General features: G+C 40.3%; 1 protein-coding gene across 1 annotated transcript in view; it reads right to left on the reverse strand.

Annotated features, from left to right (window-relative positions):
• The window catches only part of GRM8 (glutamate metabotropic receptor 8), a 927338-nt gene extending 918969 nt beyond the window's left edge, over positions 1-8369 (reverse strand). The window contains exon 1 of the mRNA XM_031938983.1: positions 7946-8369. The gene's annotated coding sequence lies outside the window, so the exon portion shown is untranslated. The remainder of the gene's footprint in view (positions 1-7945) is intronic.
• Between the last annotated feature and the right edge of the window lie 4729 nt (positions 8370-13098).

The raw sequence follows: 13098 nt of genomic DNA on the forward strand, positions 1-13098 counted from the left end.
CATTGCCACAAAACTAAACAATTCTGTTTTGTGTCCAGCACTTCATTCATAGTGAATTCTTTTATCTCTAAGGTTGACCTCAATGTTGTAGCAAATTAAAATATCCATTCTGCTTTAACTCCTCCCAGAGATGTTAAACTCCATGCTTCTGAAAAATGATCTCTGTGTAGAATTGGCACCCTTTCTTATTACTAAGCATAAATAAAGGACTAGAACATTTCAGATGATGCCTTACCTGATTACCCTGGTACTCTAGTCACTCATTCCATCACTTTGTTTTCCCTTGGCTATGTCCACCATCTAGATTGGATTACTCAGAACTTACTTTTATATCACCTTGCCATTACTCTCTAGTTTTCTCCTGTGCATTTCCTCTGGCCCCAATTAGATTGGAGACTCCTCAAAGTCAGAATTCCTGCCTGCTTCCTTTTATTGATTTCTCCTCAACTGTAGTCCACAGCATGGATTCAGGAAGTACTAAATAAAGATTTAGAGACTGACTGATTAATCTTTAACTTAATATGGTAGATTAGGCTACAAAAGGTTCTTTTTTTAACTCATTTTGAACTAAATTCTGATGGAAATAGATCATAGGCTTTGCATAGTTTTTCCAAGGCTTAAATTTATGTTCTGAGATCCCAAGTCAAAAGACATCTCCAATAGTCCAATAGTGGACTATTCTCAAAGTAGAAATTAGTTGGAGAAGGGAACTGTACAGGACTTGCCTCAGGGACCCCTTAAACCAGAAGATTCTTAACTTACAGCCCAAGTTTTAAAATATTTTGATGACTGTGATCCGATCTAATTGCTTTTCTTTGTAACCCTAGGTGTTTTGTTTTGGGCATTTAAAAATACTATTCTACAAAGGGCTCCGTAGATTTTATCATGTTGCCAAAGGGGTCCATGATGGGTGCGCATGTGCGAATACACACACACACACACACACACACACACACACACTCTACAAACCCCTGTTCCATACCCTTCAAGGATTATTTATGGACTTGCTTAAATTTGGGGGAAATCTTCAAGAATTAATTATTTCTAAACTTAAAGGAAACTGATTTAGATGATGGTGTGTTTTCTTAAAAACACTAATGTTTATAAGCAAAATCTGTGGAGAATTAGGGGCATTTCATCAGAAGACATAATGTAAAGAACTTAAAGTTTATAGAAAACTATTCCTACTTGCTAATTCATTCTCCATGACACTACCAAATTAAACTGCTCATGTCACTCCTCTTCTCACACACTTTCTTCAGATGATTATTGCCTAATAAACAAAATTCAAACTTCTCTGTCTGATATACAAGGTTCTCTGATATACAACCTCTCTTGAACTATGCTTAAATATGTAAAGGGCTGAAACCCTGAGTAGATGCACTAGAATCAGACAACAGAGCATTTAGGGGTAATTACTTATTGGATAATACTCTATTAGTATGTGCTTGGAAAATGGTCCTTCCCTCTATTCTGTGCTGGCTCGATCTTTTGGTGTATACAAAGAATTGTAGTAGGGATTAGGGGGTGGAGTAAAACAAGCTAGAGTCACTTTTGTGGCAGACAAGGAGAAGGGAGGTTGTGGAGATCTTGTAGCCATCTTGTCCATCCCCTTCACTTCTCCCCCTAAAGACCAAGAATAAAGACCAAGGACTTTTGCTTATCCTGACTCCAGCTGATTCTAAGGCATCCAGGGTGCTAATTTGGTCTTCACATAAATACTTCTTGGTTGTTGTTGTTGCTGCTGCTGCTCTTGCTGACTACACCTGAAATGTACTCTTTTCCCTTCTGTGCATACTGAATTTCTAACCTATAATTTAAAGCCCAATTCAAATACTATCTCCCCTAGAAAGTTTGATCCTCTGTTGGTGATGATCTGCTCCCTAAATCCTCACACACTCATTCCTCTGCAACTCTCTCATACATACACATAAAAGTAGATATGATAGCTATTGATTCCTGTGCCTAATTTTCATTCTAGACTGTAAGATCGATGATTTCAAGGAATCTTTCTTACCTAAACTTTGTATTTTCCCCTAACCTAGATCCATTATATATAGGAAGTACTTACTAAGTGTCTGATGACAATGAAAACACAAATGTTATTAAAGAGAAGTAATACCTATGAGGAAAGGTTAAAAGGATTGAAAATATTCTAAATGGAAAAAAGAAGAACAGGGCATAAAATTCTCTTTAAGTATCAGAAAAAAGAAAAATGATAAAAAGGTAATAATTCTGTGATAAAGTTGGTATGGTGATTCCCCAAGCAAATGCATCACAAATTATTACAGATAGAGGACCCAAATTCAAATCCCACGTCTGATACTTGCTGCCTGTGAAACCTCTCTCAAGTAATTTAGCCTCTTAGGTCTCAGTTTTCTCATTTGTAAAATGATGTAGTTGGACTAAATCGTTTCCATGGTGGCTTCAAATTCTAGTTCTGGGATGCTATGAATATGGTGCTTCCTGGTTATTTTGTTGTAGTCCGTTCTCAATGTGTGACACCAGGAATGCTAGGTGACCTTAGACAAGTCATTTCTCAACAAGACAGAATAAGAGATGTAATGTCCTAAAAGGTAATTTAAAAGGGATTAAATGTAATAGCTCAAATTTAATGCAAAGTTCTATGCTTCTTTTCCAAGCTCCCCTGAAATAATAACTATTATCATTATTAATATAACTAGAATTTATATTGCACTTTAAAATTTGCAAAAAAGTTTTACAAATATTATTTCATTTTATCTTCCTAACAACTCTGGGAGGTAGATGCTTTATCATCATTTTACAAATGGGAAAATTGAGGGCAACAGCAGCTAAGTGTTTTGTTTAGGGTCATGTAATTAGTAAGTCTCTGAGATCGGATTTAAACTCAAGTCTTCTTGCACCCATGTCCAGTGCTCTGCCCACCAGACCACTTAGGTGCAAGAGTAAATATTTAAGGAAGTTGTATCTAGGCAATAGATCCAAAGGAGTTTTGATGAAAGCTCCTGTGAAAAAGATCTGGGGATTTTAGTGGCTAAACAGTTCAATATACTTTGTCACTAATGTGACATCATAGCCAAACAACAGCAATAATTAATGACCTTTTGAAACAATAATAAAAAATATAATTTCCACAATGAGAAAAATAACTTATAATCAATAAGATCACATTTTTAAAAAGACATTGATAAGCTAAAGTGTACCTGAAAAACAACAATCAGAAGCTTAAAGACCATGCCATATGAGAATCAATTTGAAGAAATTTTGCTTATTTTGCCTAAAAAAGGCCTCTCTCCATAGACAAGGATGTATCTATGATACCTCTAGTTAAATATTGAAAGGAATGTAATTCAAAAGAGACTTTAACTTTATATGATCCCACAGAGCAATCACAATCAATGAGTACAAAAATAAAAGCAATGGATGAAAGTTACAGAGAGGAATAATTTGGCTTGATACATGAAAAAACTTTCTAATAATTAAAGCTACTCTCAAATGGAATGCGTTGCCTCAGAACTCAATGAATACCCCAACAAGGCAGGTGTAGCATATGCTAGCTGACCATTTGTCAGGTATTTTTAGAGGGAATCCCTAATCAGAAATGTCTTAGACCAAATAATATTTGAGATCCTTTCAACTCTGAGATTCTATAATAAGTGAATCAAATCTATGACAAACATTGTATCTCAGTCGTACATTTTTTAAATAATATATAAGTAGTTTTTAAAACTGATAAAAAAGAATTTTTAGATTGAATTCCATCCTGTGTATTAACAAAATCACTAAGCTTGAGGAGTATGATCAGTTCATAAAACCATACATCACTAAATTCTCTTGATATTTGTATTCTATTTTCTAATTTTTTTCCATTAATAAGAATCCTATCTGGTGTTTATATAATTCTTTAAGGTTTGCAAAGGACTTTACCTTTACATTCATTTGACCCTCACAGTTTTGTGAAGAGGAGGTTATAGATATTATCATTCTTTTTTTACAGATGAGGAAAATGAAGCCAGAGGTTAAGTGGCTTTCCCATGGTGACTTTTCCCACCTGGCCTTACTCTATGTTTTAGTCCTAGACATTTCCTTCCCCTTCTCTAAGCTTTATCTGTCCTGTATTTATTTCCCTTAGGACTTTATTAAGTGGCTAATTTCTGGGTTTTTTTTTTTAATCACACAGAAGTATCATTGGCTGATTACTTCTCCTGGATTTTGTTTGTTTGTTTTGTCTTAATTTGTTTTCTTGTAAAAGTGATACCTGAAGATAACTTCCTTACTCCAAGAAATTATCCTTTGATGATTAAGATGTCACTTGTAGCAACCATTGGAGAAGAATTTTCAGGGAAAAGAGACTTTTAGCAATATTCTTCAAATGCCACCCACAATCTATTGGATCTATATTCATTGAGATGACTAACTCTTTGGTAGAGAAATAGATGAATTCTCAAGATTCTTTCTGGCTCTAGGACTCTATAATATCATCATACCTCCTCAAAAGATCCAGGTCCATAAGGCTGGGTCAAATTCAATCTGAAATCCTATCAAATAGCAAATTCTCACTTCATTGAAAAAAGAGCTTGAAAAGAGTCCCTTCTCAATGGAGAAACTTCCCTCAGAAGCAAAATGAAATAATTTCTCCAACTCCATATGAATAAACTATACACATAGTATTTTCACTGTGTGATGTCAAATCCGCAGCTAACAAATAAACATCAATGAGCTTAAAAGTCTATCCAAGCATACCTACTGACATATTTCTGGTCACCACTTTGCTGCAGCTGTAGCTCAAAAGTAGATTCAGTGTGACATCATTTTCTGAAGATGTTCTAATAGGGCAACTCAAATCCTTCATAAGGTCTCCTTAACAGTAAGGTTTTATTTTAAAAGCTTAAGGTGAGGAGTGGGGGAGAAGAGAAAGGGAGAGAGTAGAATGAAAACATCACATTGATACCTATCCAAAAATGGGTTTAAAAATCTGTACCTTTGACTCTGGAAACAATGGTGCATTCCATCACACAGATGCCATCATGACACTGCCAAGTTGAATGTCACGCCTAGATACAAATTACACAATTACAGCTACCCCATGACAACTTTGAAAACAGCCAGTAACCTTGTTATGCTTTCTGGAAGTTTAAGTTTCCTTTGGTCCTTTCTTTTTGGATTCAATATTTTTCAGATCATTTCTGTTGCCTACAACTTGCTTGCCAAGGAGCCAGAGGACTAGAGAATTAGTATAAATCAGAAAGAAGAAATGGGGCCTAAGTCCCTACAAAGGGTTATGTTTTCAGCACCTCTCCCTTGAATCTATGCAAATACTCTGTAGAGAGCTTTCTGTCGTGGTTTGCTACTTTCTCACTGATTCATAACAATGTATTTTTGTTTTGTTTTCAATTTACCTACTGTGTACCCCATAATTTATCCTGTCGTGAAAGATTTGTTTTAAAAAGTCTAGCTCAGCTTTCCCTGCTAGATCAAAACCCTTTCTCATGGAAATTAACAAACCAAATATTCATTGCTTCAAAGAATACCTAAAAGAACTTCCCAGTTCACCTGACACTGATCTCTAAGGACCTCATCCAAACGCAGGTGACCAGATTAAAGGAAAATCATTTCCCTTTTACCACTATCGATAAGCAATCTCTTAATCAATATTGGAACATAAAATTGTTTATGCATGATAAGCATTTGTGTTTCTTACTGGTGGTTCCTTTCCCCCTTTTCTCCTTCCTCCATCAGACAAAATGCAAACTATGATCTGATTGCTCTTCCTCAGTTAGAAAGAAAAAAAAAAAATCTTCGCATAAATCCGTCCTCAGCACCAGTGAAGCATTTTCCAGCTCTAAACGTCAGCAAGCTTGGCAGGATTTGCACGAGATCAAGTCAGTAATCAATGCAAATTACTGTAGTTGATTTTGGGGTATCCTATATTCACTTTCATATTGTTTTGTCAGTCTCCTTTCCATGACGGAAGAAAAAGAATCCCTCTCCCCTAAAAACCACTAGTAGGGCATTCCCTTCCAAAGCCAGAGTTTGTTTGATAGTTGGAGGGAGGTTGTTGTTGTTGTGATACTTTCCTTGCCAGCGGCAGTTCCAGGGAACTGAGGAATCCTCTGACCCTGGGCTCTACAAACTTAAGTAGCGGGTGAAACAATTCGTCAGCAGAGCGCGGGGGTGTCATCCTGCGCAGCTCGGTGGCTGGCAAAGCCCCCCTGCGTTTCATTTGCACCAAGCGGGACGTGTCAGACAGACTGTATTTTGTGTGATTCTATTATCTTTTTACCAGCTGAACAAGCCTCAAGGGATCTTCGCGCTATTTCGCTGAGCAGATGCATTCGCTTTCTGTGTTGCTGAGAGGGCTCTATTTTATGACAGTCAGCCCACCCTGCCCCCATTCACCCCTTTTCCTTCCCTGTCTCTCCTGTGGTTCTTAAGATACTCTGGCACTGGGCAGAGGAGAACTAGGCTTAGGGATAGAGCTAAGGGAGGGACGTGGGAAAGGTCCAATGCTATTTCCCTTCCCTAGCGTCCGCTCCTTTCTCCAGTTCTGTTCTAAGTTCCCAGCCCCACGCTGCGCATCTGTCCCCAGCCTTCGGAAACTGTTCGCCGTGGGGGGAGAGGGGGGGAGCGGTTTAATAACCCGTAGGTTCTGACTGCCTACCATTATTCAGCTCTCAGTCCCTGAGCGCGGAGACCCACGCAGGTAAAGCCGGATAGATTTGGAGTGGAGGCAAAACTGGGCACCCGGGTCTTTGGGGACTCATCTGGGGGCCCTGTTTTTCCCATTCTAGATTTCCACGGCCGTTTTCCCATTTAGAAGACAATCGGAAGACACGACCTATGAGAGAGATGGGGATAAGGAAGTGGGGAGGGGAGAATGGAATTCCGATCTCGCCAAGGAACCAGGAGCAATCGATGGCCGAAGACAAGAGCTATAGGCAAAACTTGCACCCAGGGGAAGGGGGTAGAGGATAGGATAGAGGAGGAGGAAAAGGAAGAAGGGCTATGCCTGCTTTCCTGTCTGAGCCCCAAACACCGCTTTCCCCCACCCCACCCCACGCCCCAATATCTCCCGTCAGGGAGAGGTTTAGTTACCTATCAGCTCTTCTAAGAAAGGCAAGAAGTCCCCGGAATTCACTACAGAAGCCTCTGGCTTCGGAAATACCCTTCTGTAAATTCTGTACAACAAACGTAAATCATTCCCTCACTGTATCTTTCTCAATAGCGTCAGCTTACTATGCAGGAGATAATACGGAGCAGGTAGCCTGAGGGGGAGCTCCTTAAAATGCTGCTGCATGGCACATCATATCTTCCGAGGCAGAGCTTCCCCCACCCCAAACACACAGACACACACACACCCTTTCCCTTCATCTTTCAGCCCTAAATAACATCAAATAAACTTTTTGGGACCACTTTACCAAACCTTGGAGTTCACAGCTAAGCCCCTTCCCTCTGTTTTAAGCTCTTCAACCTAAAATTTAAAAGAACATTTTAAAAGGCAAATGGGGTAGTCTTTTACTTTGCAACGAGAAATCAATTGAAACAAAACCATGCCCAGATGCCCTGGCATCCCCTCCTCACCCTCCAGTTCACACTCCCCTTCGCCCCTCCGGCTCCCACTTCCCACTTCCACCCCTATTCACCCGTTTCCACCCGTGTTTTCGGTGCATAGCTACATGTCCCCAGCGAAAATCCAACCACCAAACTCCAGGAAGAAAGAGAGGTGCAACTGGCTGCCCACCGTACAGATTTACAAAATTAAAAGAAAAGGAAAAAAAAAAAATAGGCGAGAATCTTCCTCTTTCGGTAAACAATGTTTTGTTGGGTCTGGAGGGGAAATTTTTTGTTTGATTATTTTCTTTTTCCTCTTTTTTTTTTTTCTTTTTCTTTTTCTTTCTTTCTTTCTTTTTCTTTTCTTTTCTTTTTTTTTTTTTTTTTTTTCCCTGCACGATCACATTCTTACCCTATTTCAGGCAGAGGGTGCTGTAAAGAAGCCCGCCTTGGCTGCTTGCAGCTCCATGTCAGGGCATGCGGCTGTGAGAGCCTGGGACTGGGAGCTGCACTTGTAGCTGTTCTTGGTGCTGAAAGGGGCTGCGATTCCAGAGCACAACGCAAAGTCTCTTCCATGTGAATAACAAATACTCCCACTGGCAGCAGCTATTGGTCTGTCTAACTCTCCTCTTAATCCACCTCTTATCAGCCATTCAGCCTGGCCACGGGCTAAGGGAGCTTTCCCAGCACGGGATCTCGCGGAATAATCGCCAATCGTTGCGTGCCAAGCAAGTCACATCTGAAATGCAGAGGAGAGATACCGAGGTTCGGAAGCCCCCGGATTCCGATGTCACGAAGCTGACCCGAGGCGGGTTTTGAGAGTGAGTGTGAGTATGTTTGAGTATGTGCGCGCGCGCGCGCGAGTGTGTGTGTGTGTGTGTGTGTGTGAATGTGTGTGTGTGTGTGTGAATGTGTGTGTGTTGTGGATTTCCCCTCCTCTAAATCGCTGCAGCCCGAACCAAAGCTAAAACAGCAAAAAAATGTAAATGGTCCTGGGGGAAGCGGGAAATACACCTTCCCACCCCTACAACAGAAATGGAGACTCTTAGATTTGAAAGGATTAGGAAGGAAAGAGAATGAATAGAAATAAATAATACGGCTGTTAAGAAATGCATAGCTGTTGAATAGCTCTAACTGGCTGAGAAGCACTTCACTGGGGGGGGGGGGGCTAAAACGGGGGGGGGGGGAAGTGAAGTGGGGTGGGAACTCTTGGTGTCGGGAGTGGGGTGGAGGGAGTACCTTCCCCAGTCAACCTAGTATACTGTTATAATAACCGCTGGAGGTACTAATCCTAGCTAATGATCATCTCTATGAAAACAATAGCAATATATAGAGTACAGCACAATGATGAAAAATCCACTTTCTCCCTCCCACCACCCCTCGCCACCTTAAAAACATTAAATAGGAGCTGAGATACTCATAAACAGAACTAGCTAGAGTGGATCTCCATCAAAGTTTTATCCATCCCCACACTGCTGGGCTGCTACCTGGCTGTTTGTCCTGGCGGGCAGCAGCAAAGGGAGCGAAGTTACTCCTGGGAGATGGGAGACAGCCTTTCCATGAAGCCCCCAAAACGAGCGAAGTGGGTGGCCAACTGGGGCAGAGCCGAGGGGTGAAGTAAGGTGAGGTGAGACGAGGTGGGGCGTGCCGCGGTGGGCACAGTTTTATTGAAATTAGTCAGAGATCCGGCTTCGGGTTTGGACTCAGGACAGAAGGAAACCACCTCAGCACATCCCCGGCTGTGCTTTTTCTCTTCTTTTCCGTGCGGGAACCCTCAGGTTTCCCTTTGACATCGATTGTATTGAAACACGCCCCCTCGCTGTTCCCACCCGCCCGCGCCCCTTTCTTGGTGTTATCAAAACATCTCCCCCCCAAAGCGCTAGGAAGATGTAGCTAAGCCTATTACACCGCACGCGCTCTGCACTCAGCTAGCGCCGGGTCTCCTCGCCAGGGATTATTAGGCAGGAGCCGCCCGCGCCTCCGCCGCCAAGCCTTGTCTTGGTGAGAAAGTTCCATCTTGAGGAAGCTGTGGGCAACTGCAGTCTGCTGGAAAGCCGGGTCGGCCCGGAATTTCTACACTTCCTTGGGTGAGAAATGTGTGAATCACAGAGAGGATAAGAGCCACTTCTCTCACCCCGCAATCTGATTGTTCAGCAGCTGCAGGAGAGAAATTAGGGCAAGCGTCTGAGCTGGAGGATGTGTGGAGGAGGGCGTCAAATCCTACATCTGAAGGCTGAGCTTGCTAAGAGAGGGGAGTAGAGAGTGAGGAGGAAGTAGTGGAGGAAATCTGGTGACAAGGCGAACACTGACCAAGTGCAAAGCAGTCCCTGAGCTTAATCTTCTCAGGTCTGTTTTCTGTTCCCCCTGCTATAACACCTTTCACATTTCCGAACTCGCACTTTTAAAGATTCCTGGTTGACAAAGGTGCTTAAGTTTAAATTCTGGATGCTGCCCTCACTCTGGCTTAATGTTCAGAACAGGGCCTTTCATCCTTTGCTACTTGCAATATTAACTTCCTAGTCTCAGATACAGGTACCTAGTATGGTTCTGGAGCCAGAGCTTGGTTTTAAAATTGGCTCTTCTCTTTACATGTGTAGTCTTGAGTAAGTGATGTCTCTTTCCAAGCCTTATCTGTTTAAAAAAAAAAAAAAAAAAAAAAGAATGGTGGATGGACAAGGTGACCTGGAGTCCCCTTCCAGCTCAGAATTCTATAATTCTCTTCTTGGTCCTTCTTCTTCTATGATTAGGGCCAAGGTAGAGGGAAGAGGAAGTGGCTTGGAATTCAGACTGAAGCAGATAAGACTATATGCCCCCAAACTGCAGCAGTGCTACCTTTGCCATGTGGGAAATGTGGATTTACAGGATAATTGAGTGTGTGTGTGTGTGTGTGTGTGAGATTCAGATTCTGATAGGAAGGAAACAATATTTAGCAGAATTAATCTCTTCTTTGCCTGACTTCCTAAATCTATGCCTAGATGTTTCATCCCAGAAACAGGAATCCCCTAGTGGTCCCTTAAGCCTTAGGATGGTCACCCTTTTTCTGATGCTCTAGCAATAGCTATCTGTGGATGGCACGTAAGTTCTTTTCAGAGAAGTCAAATTTGTCCAACCAAGCTAAGTATATTCTTCAAAATTTTTTCCATTTGTGCATTAATATCGAGGGGAGGATGATACTGGAACAAAGGGTAAATGAAGGAGGCAGATAGAGGGGCTTAGAAGATGCTTTAGAAACTTCAACAATCATATATTCTTTGACATTTGCTAAGACCTACCTATCTGTATGCAGAAATAACAAATAGGGATGGGTTTTTTAAATTATTAAAACAATAGCTAGCATTTAGATAAAGCACTCTACATGTTACCTCACTTTATCCTCACAACAACTTTGTGAAGTAGGTGCTATTGTCATCTCCATTTCACAGATAAAGAAACTGAGGTGGAGAATGATTTGCCCTCTATCACACATCTAATTGTCTGATAAGAATTGCAACTTGGATCTTCCTGACTGTGGGCTCCATGCACTTACCTGTTAGTACCATCTAGCTGAGGGCTGTATATCATGCTTTTATTCCACTAGAGACTACACAAATGTGATCAGCATTGTAGAAAATTCTTATTAGTCTCTTTTCTTTCTCCACTGTTGGTCTTTACCTCTTAAAAATTATCATGAAAATAAATGCAAAAGGCTTCAGCCTTACTTTGATACTTTCATTTGGAGAATTAATGACTGATTTTCCCCCCTCAGAATAACAGGTTTTTTCCAGGCAACAAAAGAACATCAGAGTTGGATTCTAATTTTCCATTTCACATTATCTTTAATTATTCAAACCCAGAATTAAGCCATTATCCAAAATTGCCCATGAACATCAATATCAAGTAGATTCATTTCTTGAATTCTTGTAGATTTTAAATTACTATAACAAATTGCCCTTTGCTTCTGTGATTAATGTTAAATATTCAAGCTTCCTCCTTAAAGAATTCAGAATCAATCATAATCTGAAGAATAGGAAAAGAGGCTTTCTAAGAGGTATATTTAGAGACCTGCTGAATCTGGAGTCAGAAGACCTGGGTTCAAATCTTTGCTGTGTACTTACTCATGTGATATCTTTAGGAAGCAACTTCATCTCTCTGGAATACCATTTTCTCAAGTGTAAAATTAGAGGATAAGATTAAAATATCTATAAGGTCTAGGTTCAAATTTATGATCCTATTCTATGGCTATTTGTCAGTTGTAATACTATTGTGAAGATATTCAGTCTCCCTCTACCTCAACTACCTTTCATTAAACCCAAGCTTGGTACCATAGATCTGATTTCTGTATATAATAACTTGTACTATAACAAACTGTTTAAAATTAAGTTAATACAGATAAGTAGAATTGATGTTGAAATCCTCTATCTGTTCCCTCTTTAGTGGCTTGCAATTCAGAAAATTTATAATGGTAAAGTGCTACATAAATGTCACTGATTCCCTTGCCTTTTTCCAAGGCCTCATCTTGTGGAAGTGACTCTTGGCTTCAAAGGCCATGCCATCAGAAGACATGCTCTAATATTTTTTAGTGTTGAGTTGTTTCAGTCTCTTTGTGATCCTATTTGTGGTTTTCTTTCAAAAATACTGGAGTAGTTTGCCACTTCCCTCTCTAGATCATTTTCCAGGTGAAGAAACTGAGGCAAACAGGGTTAAATGACTTGCCTAGGGTGACACAACTACTAAGTATGTGAGGTCAGTTTTGAACTCAAGAAGATGAGTCTTCCTGACTACAGGCCCAGAGTTCTATCTGCTGCTCCACCTAACTGAAAAAGATTTCAAGAACATCTGGTCACTGAAGACTAACTAAACTCAGAGAAATCCAACATAACATAGTCAGTCACTAGGTGATGGATGTTTTTGGCCACAGCAACTCATGAAACCATCCACTAAAGTATGAAGGAACTCAGATTTGCACTGATGGAGAAATTGCCTATATCAATGAAATGGTGGCATCAGCTGACATATTGAAGAAGTTTTTATATTAGTATTCGTTTGAAACAAAATATTTATATATACTGTTCTTTCAGGTCTTATTACTGATTATGGCTTTCTGTATTTCTTTGAGAAATCTCTGTCCTCAGTGGTACTGGGCATTAGTTATCTTAACCTCAATCTCTATGCAAAATAGAACATATTTTCTAGTTGCTAATCCTCAAAGTAGATTTACCCATAATCTTCTCATTTTCTGTTAATTTAAAATGTGAGAAACTGCCCATGTGTTGGAAAATGCAGAAAACAATGCCATATGTTTAGTGTCCATTTAATTCAAGCTGTGATATGTATTCCACACATGGTGCTATTTGCCAGAATTCATGCTTCAGTACCATCATTAAGACTTAAGTACTGTATAGGATGCTCTTTTAGAAAGCAGCCAATCAGTGATGGAACTTGCCCCTATCCTTGTTTCCTCATTGGTCTCAATAGAAGCTATCAAACATGTAGCTCAAAGCTGAATATGAATCACTCAATGTTGCTACCTCTCCCGGTGCGTAAAGACATAACTTCATTCCACATTTACTCAGACAAGCAAAAGTC

This window comes from Sarcophilus harrisii, chromosome 5, assembly GCF_902635505.1.
Source record: "Sarcophilus harrisii chromosome 5, mSarHar1.11, whole genome shotgun sequence".
In the NCBI taxonomy this organism is placed as follows: domain Eukaryota; kingdom Metazoa; phylum Chordata; class Mammalia; order Dasyuromorphia; family Dasyuridae; genus Sarcophilus; species Sarcophilus harrisii.